Source organism: Lissotriton vulgaris, unplaced genomic scaffold (assembly GCF_964263255.1).
Source record: "Lissotriton vulgaris unplaced genomic scaffold, aLisVul1.2 SCAFFOLD_1450, whole genome shotgun sequence".
Taxonomy (NCBI): Eukaryota; Metazoa; Chordata; class Amphibia; order Caudata; family Salamandridae; genus Lissotriton; species Lissotriton vulgaris.
Window position 1 is genome coordinate 172,169 of NW_028243200.1, and position 12,783 is coordinate 184,951.

The window sequence follows — 12,783 nt, forward strand, 5'->3', positions numbered from 1 at the left end:
ACTTGCAAGCAAATCCTTCTTAAACATCAGAGGGACTGTTTCAAATAAAAAAGTTAACTTTGGCAACAGCATCATTTTCACCAAATTTGTCCGCCCAAACTTTGTAATTGGTAAATGGGACCACCCTCGTAAACTAGCACTTATCTCCTTTTTAAGCTTAACAAAATTAATTTTGGTGAGATCTGCAATATTCTGCGTTATCCTAACTATGAGATACCTCATCTCGTTTTTACATACAATTCCCTCAGTATTTATATTCCAGGCCATAACTTGTTTTTTCTTTATTAATATAGTAGCCTGAAACAGCCCCAAACTCTTTAGTTAAATCTAGGAGCCATGTCATCGATTCCTGAAGATTAGGAGAATAGATAATTATGTCAACTGCATACAATCCAATCTTCTTAGACCATACCTTAAACTCGAAAGGAACAATATTCTCAGAAGACCTTATCTTATGCGCTAGGGGCTCTCTATACAAGTCAAATAAAAGGGGTGACAGCAGGCACCCTTGTCTGGTGCCTCGCATAATTGACACTGGGTGAGTTAGCATCCCCTTCACTAGTATTCTTGAAGTGGGGGCCTGATATATTGCTGAAAGAGATTTACTAAAATGTATTCCCAAGTTAAGATGTTTTACTAAGCATGCAAATAGACCCACTTAACTCGATCAAACGCTTTGGCGGCATCTAAAGAGATAACCGCCAAGGGAAGATCATGAGCAGAAGCCATATCTATGGCACCAATGAGGGAAAAGGTCAGCTCTTTCAAATATCTCCCCCTTAATAAAACCTTTTTGGTCCTCATTAACTAACTGTGGTATGACACCGTTCAGCCTCCCTGCAATATTTTTAGCAAAACATTTATAATCAGTATTAAGTAATGAGATGGGCCTATATGATTCCACAGACTTGGGTGACTTCCCTGGCTTCAGTATTAATGTTCTATTTGCCTCATTCCAAGAGGAGGGCAAAGACATATCACCCAAAAATATCTCATTAAACAACTGACATATAATCGGTGTTAGTATCCCAACCAATGGTTTGTAAACTTCAGCAGGGAGGCAGTCTGGCCCAGGACCCTTGGCTCCCCCCCCCGATAATCTCCTCAACCACCAACTTAGTAATCTCCTGATTCAGAACATCCTTAAGTTCATCCGATAGGCGGTCCAACAGTTCCACCCAACTCTGCACAGCCTGATCTTCAACTACCATATCATCCTCATAAAACTTGCCAAAGTATTCATAAAAAGCAGCAGCTATTCCTTTGTTATCTGTAATCATCAGACCCGTTTCCACATTTTTTACTTCTTTAATCAGATTTCAAACTTGGTCACTCTTTGTCTTCCACGCTAGCAGCTTACTGCAGCCCTCACCATACTCAAAATTAGCACGCTGGCTGGAATCTCACTTCTACTTAACTCTCTCCCTCAGAACTCCCACTAGCTCTGTCTTTAACTCCGTAAGATCTTGAAGGACCTTTTCAATAGGGCCCCTACTACCAGAGTTTACCAAGCCCGCCTCCAATATACAGATCTTCTTCTCAAGGTCTGTAACCCTACCATAATAAAGTCTCCTTTTCTTATCCGCCAAAGCGCCCAATCTCCCTCGTAAAAATGCCTTGTACGCATCCCAAAAAGTCTGTGTCCTGGTTGATCCCGGATTCTTTGAAAAAAATAGCTTAGTCTCCTCCTTCAAAACCTCTACTGCTTCGTGATCAGAGAGTGTTGTGCGATCTAACCTCCAGATTGAATCAGAGTTGCCATCCCCTATCGCCAAGCGGAGGGTTATGGCTGAATGGTCAGATAGATGTGCTCCAACATGGCCCACCTGAACAACTGAATCAACCAGCCTTCTATCTACCAAGAAATAATCAATTCCGGATTTATGACTGTATTTTTTATTATAAAACGTAAATACTAGCTGCTGTTCAAACCTGCATCTCGAAATATCACATACCCCTAGCTGGGACATCATCAGCCTGACTCTATTTGACATTTTAGGATTCACAGCTGCTCTACTCCTTTCAGAACGGTCTAATCTGTGATCCAGCACTGTGTTAAAATCACCTGCCAAGAAGATCTGTCCTGAAAAATGTAATAGTTCCCTAGCCAAATCGTCAGAGGGCCTATATTATCTTGGTTTGGACCATAGTAGACCACCACAATAAGCACTTGCCCGTAAACCTTTAACTTTACAACCAGCCACCTCCCTCCTACGTTGGCCGCTTTCCCTTCAACCGAGATATTTAGACCATGTTTGATTAAAACTGCGACCCCTTTAGTCACAGCAGTCTAGGGAGTATAGACTTCATGAGCCAACCACCGCTGACACAAGAACAACTTCTTACTCTCATCCCCGGATAAATGGGCCTCTTGTAATATTATTACTTGGGCCAAAGAATCCCTCAAATATTTTTAAATTAAATCCCTTCTTCTTTTCTCACGCATTCCATTTACGTTCCAAGATAAAATTCTCAACTCTTTAGAAGTACCCCCACTCATCCCAGACATAAACACATAATCTCTCACACCCTCTCTTCCATTGACAGCAAAAATGCTCCTGAGGATTTTTCTGTATTTTCCCTTCCCCCTCCTCCCCTCCCCCCACCCCAGAGAGACCCTAGAAACCACCCCGTCTCCTCGGAAAACCCATTCCAATTACCCATGGCTAAATAAGCCCTATGAGTGCCCCTTGACGGGCGGTGAAATTAGAAAACATTACAACTTAAATAAAAACTGATGTACACACAGAGTCCTTTAAGAGAGAACATGAGCAACCTAATAAACACGATACGTGGCGATAACGTTTCCTGACTTACATACCTCCTGATTGACACTGACCTCATCAACAAAACGAAAGGATTGCATCTTGTTACTCCATATAACCTTTAACAGCGCAGAGAACTTCAATTGGACCGAAGCCCCCAATTTCCTCAACGGCTCGATACTTTTACCATGCTCCCATTGTCTATTAGCAGTGATGGATGATAAATCTGATCTTACCTCCACTTTAACACCATCTACTTCAATTGTTTTTTTCTTAAGGGCGCTTGCTAGGATCTTTTCTTTCAGAGTATATATCATAAAATGAATCAAAATTCTCCTGGGTTTAGCACGATTCGGGTTCAACCTGAAAGGATCATGGTGTACTCTCTGAATATCCTTGGAGATCTCCTTCTCTATCTCCTCCAGCTGCAACTCACTCTTCAATAGCTGCACTACAAATTTTCTGTATCCGTTCCTTCTTTGCCCTCCAAGAGTTTTAACATTTTCATGTTATTTCTTCTCTGCATATTCTCCAACCTTTCTACTCTTTCCTCATGCTCCCTATCTTTAATCTTGATTGCCTCTAGCTCTTTCCGATTGACCATAACTTCCACTCTAAGGTACTTAACCTCCACCTCTAATGCAGTCGTACGGCTACTCAAACCATCTATCTTTTTCTCCAACAAGCCACAAGCCACCCTGATACTTTCCTGATTCAGCTCAGAACCCTCAAATCTCTTATGCATCTCCAAATTAAACATTTTAAGCAAAGCGATAACAGAGAAATCACTGCTATCCTGTTCCGATTCTGCCTCCTTCTGCTGGACCAACTGGTCGGACTGCTTTCCCTCTGCACCTGGTATGCTAGGACTATCAGGGGGGCCAATTATAACCCCAGAGCTACTTACTTCAGGGGGCGAAACCTGCTGCAGTAAACTTAAATTTACCTCATTCTGGACTTGTGCAACAACATCACCATCACCCATATCGAACGACAGGACCTGGAAACGATTAGGACTTAAGTGCTTGGACCAATCAACCAAATCTAAATCAATCACCTCTCCCAAATAGTCCCCAGCACTGACCAAACTACACTCCCCACTCAAATAATCCTGTTTGGCTTTTGGGGATATCGGTGGCCCCGTTACCTTTGTCGGAGATGTGCCGGTTCTGTGCAAAAATACAATGTGGCACAAAAGCAAGCATGTTATGTAGTAATGTGTGTAAAAGAAAAGCGGCCTAAAACATGCACAGTTAGGTTAAAATAGTAAAGCACCAATGGGCCATGCAAGAAACACACAACACGCCTTCTGGGCTCACACCCCCTCAGGCCGTCCTGCCAGAAGATCATACCTCTTTCCCTGGGCAGGTCCTTAATTCCCCTTCCAGAAAGTTGTTCTCACCTCTCCCTAGGAGGGCAGCAGGCTGTCTCAAGGACAGCAGTTGGGTGCAACCAAAGACGGTTAGTGGAAAGTTTTGGGCAACAAAATTACAACTTTCTACAAATTAAGGGCCCTCGATAGAAGGGGTAGTGGACTTGGAACTTGGGTGGTGGGTGGGGGGTTTAGGTGGGCATTTGGGGGTTTTGGTTGCTTCTGGTTTTTCTAATACCTGATATAGATTGTTCGCATCTACAGTGTGCTCATTCCTGGAATTTGTTCTATAGCGGATATGGCTCTTTCTGTCTTATTGCCTAAGCTTTCTACCTTACAATGTAATGAGGGTTTGGGGCCATATGGTCAGGTGTTATTTATGCATGCGTCATAATATGTCAATAAAGAGATTTAATACTAAAAATTAATAATATAGGTACATTAAACTCAACTTGTGCATCAAGTTAGATTTTTTGCAATGATTCTTTTGATACCGTAAAGTTTCAACTTTAGTAGTGCCATTTGGAAGTTAGCAATACGGAGTTGTCAGTGTGTAACTCCACACGAACCAATGGGGCTACTCATCTTAACACAGTAAAATTGACAATTCAGGGTTTTTGCTGTCAGGATATGTAAAATATAACGGATATCCTTCTCTGTAATATAATACACTCTTCCTTTGAGGCTTGTTAGACCTACCTTGGGTGTGACTTACAAATATTAAAAAAAGAAGGTTTTGGCTTTGGCACAGGTTGAAATGGCACAGCCGAGTTAGCAGTTTTAATGCTACTCTGCCAGCCTGCAATGGCAGTGTGGGAGAGATGTTACACATTGTCACACTTGTGGTGGCACAATAAGTATTGCAGTCCATGAGGAACACTTAATGTATAGACTCCGGGTACATTGGGTGTCATACAATAGACAGCAATGTTGTAGTAAACTTATGCTAATTGGAGATAAGCCAATTAAACATACACTTTTAAGGGTCAGAGTACATGCATAGAGTCCTGGAATGCAGGGTCCACAGGCACTACAGTCATTACACAGCACTAACTCGAGCAACAGTAGGGCAAAAAGCATACGGGGGAGCTTGCAAAAAGAGTCTCTCACACTTAACAACATAATTAAGCATTGCTTATGTTCTTTTACAACAAATAACCAAACAGTATAGCATTTCACCTACTCCTGAAATAAAAATGAGTCTTGAAAAACAAATGATAATGTTTAGAATATTTCATGTTACAGATCTCTATACACCATGATGTTTTCTAATGAGAATTAGTCACATGTCAGCCACATTGCATTGAGGATATAACAGAATTTTGTCATAGTAAGAAATGTTTGATTTTTGCTTTGTTGCAAATAACGTGTTATTACACATTTATTTTCACAGGTGTGTGTCTATATTTGTGCATAATAATTAATGAAGCATGTAGTATTTATAAAAGGACAAACAGCTGTCATGGCCAGGGAATCTTAGTAAGCGAGTGAATGGGGTAATACAGACTTTAAAAAAGCTCTTGATTGGACACCATGGCGACGATCTTTACCTTTATACTTTCAACAATTCCACAGACATTCTTATTTACCAGTCACGTACCTTTGTGCAAGGCAAGATCGCAAGGTTTATAATATGAAGAAATTCTAAAAATAATAGATTACGTAAGGTGAAAGAGAGGACTCTTATTTTGAATTGGTCTTCTGAATTCGCTTTTGCATTCATTCTATCTCCCAAATGCTGATATATTTTAAGTCCCCTTGCTTCATTAGTATTCCACATTCTAAGCTATGAGTTTTCTACAATGAATGGATTCTCAGATTATTTTACAATATCTGCATTCTTGTGAAGCTTTTCTCATGTTTGCCACAATGAATTGCCTTTATTAAGGGTATCTAAGTGAAGTGTTTCCTAAATTGTGAACAATGAAAAGGTTTCTCATCAGTATGGATTCTCCGAGAGTGATTTCGTATGAGTAAAGCTTACCCAACATTCTGTGCATGGATACGGTTTCTCACCAGTGTGGATGTTTTGATGTCTTAAGATAGCTTTCTTCTTAGTGAAGCCTCTCATACATTCAGTACACCAATGCAGTTTCCCACCAGTATGGATTCTCTGACGCTTCAACAGATTACCCTATACAGTAAAGCTTTTTCTGCATTTTGTGCACTCATCAGGTTTTTAATCAGTGTGGATTCTCTGATGTTTCAACAAAGTGCTTTTCACAGTGAAGCTTTTCCAGCAATCTGTTCACGGATGGGTTTCTCACTAGAATGGATTCTCTGATGGCTCAGCAGGGTACCCTTCTCAGTAAAGCTTTTCATGCATTCTGTACACTGATAAGGTTTCTCACCAGTATGGATTCTGTGATGGGTGAACTGCGTACCATTCCGAGTTCCGGGTTCTGTACACTGATATGGCTTCTCACCAGTATGGATTCTCTGATGGGTGAACTGGGTACCATTCCGAGTTCCGGCTTCTGTACACTGATATGGTTTCTCACCAGTGTAGATTCTCTGATGCTTCAACAAATTGCTATTCGCAGTAATACTTTTCCTGCCTTCTGTACATTTATAGGGTTTCTCATCAGTGTGGATTCTCCGATGCTTCAACAATGTGCTCTTCTCAGTAAAGCTTTTCCTGATTCAGTACACTGATAGGGGTTCTCATTAGTGTGGAGTATTTGATGCTTCAACAAATTTCTTTTCACAGTAAAGCTCTTCCTGCATTCTGTGCAATGATAGGGTTTCTCACCAGTATGGATTCTCTGATGACTCAACAGTGTACCCTTTCGAGTAAAGCTTTTTCCACATTCTGTACACTGATAGGGTTTATCACCAGTGTGGACTCTCTGATGATTCAACAGCGTGCCCTCCTGAGTAAAGCTTTTCCCGCATTCTGTACACTGATAGGGTTTCTCACCAGTGTGGATTCTCTGATGCTTCAACAAATTGCTTTTCACAGTAAAGGTCTTCCTGCATTCTGCGCAATGATAGGGTTTCTCACCAGTATGGATTCTCTGATGGTTCAACAGCGTAGCCTTCATAGTAAAGCTCTTCCTGCATTCTGTGCATTGATAGGGTTTATCACTAGTATGGATTCTCTGATGGTTCAACAGCGTAGCCTTCCTAGTAAAGCTTTTCCCACATTCTGTACACTGATAGGGTTTCTCACCAGTATGGATTCTCTGATGCTTCAACAGAATTTCCTTCCGAGTAAAACTTTTTGCGCATTCTGTACACTTATAGGGTTTTTCACCAGTGTGGACTCTCTGATGAGTCAACAGCGTGCCCTCATGAGTAAAGCTTTTCCCGCATTCTGTACACTGATAGGGTTTCTCACCAGTGTGGATTCTCTGATGCTTCAACAAATTGCTTTTCACAGTAAAGCTCTTCCTGCATTCTGCGCAATGATAGGGTTTCTCACCAGTATGGATTCTCTGATGGCTCAACAGCGTACCCTTCACAGTAAAGCTTTTCAAGCATTCTGTACACTTATACGGTTTTTCACCAGTGTGGAGTCTCTGATGGTTCAACAGCGCGCCCTTTTGAGTAAAGCTTTTCCAGCATTCTGTACACTGATAGGGTTTCTCACCAGTGTGGATTCTCTGATGCATCAACAAATGGCTTTTCATACTAAAGGTTTTCCTGCATTTTGTGCAATGATAGGGTTTCTCACCAATATAGATTCTCTGATGGTTCAACAGTGTACCCTTTTTAGTAAAGCTTTTCCCACATTCTGTACACTGATAGGGTTTCTCACAAGTGTGGATTCTCTGATGGCTCAACAGCGTACCCTTCACAGTAAAGCTTTTCCAGCTTTTTGTACACTTATAGGATTTTTCACCAGTGTGGAGTCTCTGATGGTTCAACAGCGTGCCCTTTTGAGTAAAGCTTTTACCACATTCTGTGCAGTGGAAGTCTTGCTCTCCATTATGGACTATTTGTTGTTTTAAAAAACTGTTTGTCTTAATGAAGCGTTGCCTATATTCTGTATACTGATAGATTTTATTGGCGGGTATGGCTTGTCTGATGCATCATCAGTATGCCGTTCTCACTGAATCATTTCCTAAATTTTGTACAGTGACAGGGTTTCTAACAAGTATGGTTACTCTGATGAATCTGATCTATGCTATTCCAAGTGAAGATGTTCTCACATTCGGTACACTGATAGGGTTCCTCACCAACATGAATTATCTTATGAGTCACTATTGAATTTTGTTTGCACTTTCTGTACAGTGGCATGGTTTCTAACGAGTATGGACTATATGACAACAGGGATTTCTTCTCAGCGAAGTTTTTCTCACATTCATTACAGTGAAAGTGTTCCTCACCAGCTTGGATTATCAGTTGCTTTACCAGTGTGCCATTCTCAGTGTAGCTAATCCCACATTCTGTACAATTATAGCGCTCATCACCTGTATGGACTCTCTGGTCTCTCAACAGCTTCTTTGTCTCAGTGGAGCTTTTCCCCCATTCGGTACACTGGTACGGCCTATCCTCAGAATGAACTATTTGATGCCTGTACAGAGAAGAACCCTCAGTGCAGGTTTATCCACATTCCATAGACAACTAGATTTTCTCCCCAGTGAACATTCTATGATATTTCAACAGAAATGTTCTGGGATCATGCTTTTCTCACACTCCTTACACTGGTATGACCTATCCTCAGGATATTCAGATTAACTGCTCTAATTTCACAATAGAATTACAATTGTGGGAGTTCTGAGTGAACCAAAGGTTTTTCACACTCTGTATACTCAAAGAGATGATTTCTGGTGTGAATCTTTTAAAACTGTCCATTAAGATGAGCTCTGCATGAAATTTTTCACGAACTAGGTCTGTGTTTTTTCCCTGAACGTATACATCGTAGGGTGTGTATCCAGGTCCAACCTCCAGCCGAGGGTTTTCGCAGACTCTACACACTGGTACAGTTGATTAACTGGTGCTGGGGTGCTGCAGGTCTCTTCATCAGGTTTTATTGATTCTGTGAATGAAAAACAAATCTCTGTAAGGATGGGAATGAAATCAAAGGGACTTTTTCATTTATTTATTTATACAGCACATCATTCATCCATATGGATATCACGGCGTTAAGGACAGCACATTATTAGTGAGGGTAGAGTTCTGACAGAGGGTCTTTAGGTTGCTAAACAGGTCTTGGGTAACAGATTTGGTTTTAATGTTTTCCTGAATATTAGGTAGTCATTGATAAGCCTACGTTCTAGAGGTAATTAATTTGAGTGAGTCACTGCTAGATGTGAAAAGGAGCGATCTCTAGCCCTGCTCTTCTCGAGGCGCTTAGTTTTTGCCAGTGCCTAGTGGCATGACCTCAAGTTCCGTGTGGGTGCTTAAAAGACAACTCTATCACTAAGAATTCTTGGGCCCAACTGATGTAGGACTTTGTACGTATGACCGAATAGTTTAAATTTGGCCCTTTGTCGCACAGGGAGCCAGTGGAGCGTCCTCATGCTTTCTGATGCTAAACTGTACTTGCTTTTGTTGCATACCAGTTTGGCTGCCACATTCTGAACCATCTGCAATGGAGTGAAGAGGTAGTCCACCATACCCACAAAGAGTGCGTTCCCATAGTCCCATTTGCTAATTAGCAGTGCTTTGGACGATGGTCATCCAACACTCTAGAGGGATCCATTGAAAGAGTCTTTTTAGCAATTTTAGTGTTGCAAAGCTTTTCCCACAAAGTGTACGCATGTTTAGTGCATTATCAACAAGAATGCCAACGTTTTTTGCAGCCTATTTAACTCCGGGTGCATTGCCCAGTGACGAGTGCTTGGATGTCCTCCTCTAAAGAGCAGAATCTCAGATTTGTCTGCATTCAGTTTCAGACAGTGATTGGACATCCAAGCCACCATTCCAGAGAGGCAGTTGGTTAGTCTAATCCTTGTATCTTTGAGCCCATCAATAGCAATCAACAGTTGTGTATCATCTGCGTAAGAGCAGAATTAGACTCCCCATTTTTCGGTGATTTTCGCCAATGATGATACGAAGACATTAAAAAGGGTAGGGCTAGGAAAGGGACTATAAAGGACAGAGCTAATAGATGAGGAAGGAGTGATTTTGAAGAGGAAGGAGTGATTTTGAAGGGGAAAGGCAGAGAAGGAGGTAGCAGAAAAGCAACAGGGTCTGCACTCAAGATATTTAGGTTTAATGTCAGAGTTAGAGGATAAATGCAAAGTCCACCTTTCTGATTGCAACTGGTGAACTAGTCGATCCTATTGGTGTCTCCTCCAATCAGATCAGAACTGATCAGACTGTTCAGTTTTGAAAAAATGTGTGCCTCTTAACCATGACATTTTCTGGTTGATAACCCAGCAACAGTACTAGTACACCCAAGATTAACCAGTAACTTCTAGGACTAGTAGAGTGTGTGAACTGTCCCTCCACTAACTCAGACTCTAAATACCAGATCCCTGTAAGCGCCACTGGAACCGCCTTAGAATTTTATTGACTTTGTGAAGTAAACTTCCATAATGCAGGCAATATTGGATTACCTCTCTGAACAAATTAGCAGTCTTTCAAATCTAAGGAGCGGTTTCATAACATTGCAGACCTACAATGTCCTAATGCAGTTAGTTTTCTCCTATAAAGCAGCGATGTGAGGGCGTGTCATGATATTTGAAAAATCCATTTAGAGATTTTGCAGTAGAAACTTTCTCCGCTTGTACTCATTGACTAACTGGGTAAGGAAGCATAAAGAAACCAACAGAGACTAGGCAACTGGTCTCTGGAGGAATATTTATTAACCCACTACTAGTAAAAGAAACACATCAGTGAATCATAAATCACACAAGCATAGGTTATGGATAATTCTTCACAACAAATGATCCAAGTGCCGAAATATCTTCTCACAAATTAATGAACATTGCCATCAAATCTCTCAATAAAAGCATCACCCCAAATCGGACTTGCAGTCAACAATACCATAAGCTGTCTTCAGAAATGCAATCATGGTGTTGTGAAGGACCACCTACAGAAAAAATATAATGGCAGTTATGTAACAATTCTGCTCTCCGTGGAACAATCTTTGAAGCCTTATCTATTAGTCTATATATCTAATGCACAATCCAGATTGTTAATTTGGACTGAAGAATCAATAACAAGTGACCCCCATATTATGGCATTTTTGGCAACAACGCTTTGGATTCTGGTGTAAGCAAATTTACTTTTCCCGTTTAAGGCTCAGGCTTCTGAGGTCCACTACGCAAGTGGTGTTGCTTAAAATTCAGATTTGCACATTTGAGCCCCACATCCAAAGTTTAAAAAAATAATAATCTTAGTTTCGACCCCAAAAAAGATTTGTGTTGCGTAATTCACACTGAATACAGAGCATTTCAGACAGCAAGAGTCTGCATAGTGTACACATTGCTAGTGCAATAGGCAGACAATCCACATGTACACAACAAAAGCAGGGCCTTTAATTTTGATGAAGTTTACAATGTTATCACTGCCAAGCCTGAATAAGCTGAGGTGTGCACTAATATAATGCATTTTGTAGACATAGGTATGCAAAACCTTGTCATTTTTGCCAACAATTTCACCAAAAATACTTTCTGAATCATAATGCAAATGTGCATGAAATTCCTATTTTATCTAAGTGTGGTTTTTTTCTGGTTCAGCGGTTCCAATTCTTTACTGAACCAACTTTCCTTAATGGAAGGCACCCTTTACAGGGAGAATTCAATGTGTGGTAGAAAATAAGGATTGGAAAGACCTGCTGTAGACTGCAGTGGATGCACGTCTGTTGCCCGCTACTTGGAAACTGGACTGGAGCAGCAAAGGAGGACAAGTGATGGCCGTCCGTGAGCTTCATCTACCACCTCTTGGCCTCCATGAACTCCATCTTTCATCACTGGCAGGGGGGGCAGCTGGGCGCTGCAGAATGTGAGCTGTGAACCTAGCTCGAGGAGCATGGGAGGGTGGCAACTTCCAAGGTATTCTTCTGCCTGCTAACAAGTGTCATGTGTTACGGATGCTTGCTGCGTGGTTCTCCACTCCAGCCCTGGATGCCCTGAGGTCCGAGGCAAGCTTTCAAATCTGCCTTAGTGCAGCACCTGTGAGTAGCTCACGTAGAGTGAGCGGGCCAGGCTGATCTCTGCCAAAAATCACGTATTACCATGACAGACCTGAGCTATCCTCGGCTCTGGGTATGATCACAGAGCTGCAAGCAGGATAACAAACAGGGAAGTGACAGAGTCACACTATCCACGCTCAGAGAGACGACTGTTACACAATCACTTCTGTAATGTTACTGCTGTACGGCACCCCGTAGTGACGTGAGCGCGTAAAGCCAATCAGATAGCGCCATTTCAGCCAGAGACCTTTTTTGTGGCCAAGAAGATAAATATAGCAGACATCGTGCTCCTCACCTGATTTCACAATTATTTCGCAAATTGCGAAATCACAAAATGCTGGAGGGTCTGACAGGGTCTGACAGGCTCTAGGAGGTCAGAGGAGCACTGAGACTGCGAGGGCTCAGAGGAGCACTGAGGCTGCAGGGAGCTCAGAGGAGCACTGAGGCTGCAGGGAGCTCAGAGGAGCACTGAGGCTGCAGGGAGCTCAGAGGAGCACTGAGGCTGCAGATAGCTCAGAGGAGCACGGAGGCTGCAGATAGCTCAGAGGAGCACTGAG

General features: G+C 41.8%; 1 pseudogene across 1 annotated transcript in view; it reads right to left on the minus strand.

The window, feature by feature from the left end:
- Positions 1 to 5,482: 5,482 nt before the first annotated feature.
- Positions 5,483 to 12,783, minus strand: part of LOC147668669 (uncharacterized) — a 99,464-nt pseudogene continuing 92,163 nt past the window's right edge. Inside the window, exon 4 of the transcript XR_015303845.1 lies at positions 5,483 to 9,121. The product of XR_015303845.1 is annotated as an uncharacterized LOC147668669 (transcript). The remainder of the gene's footprint in view (positions 9,122 to 12,783) is intronic.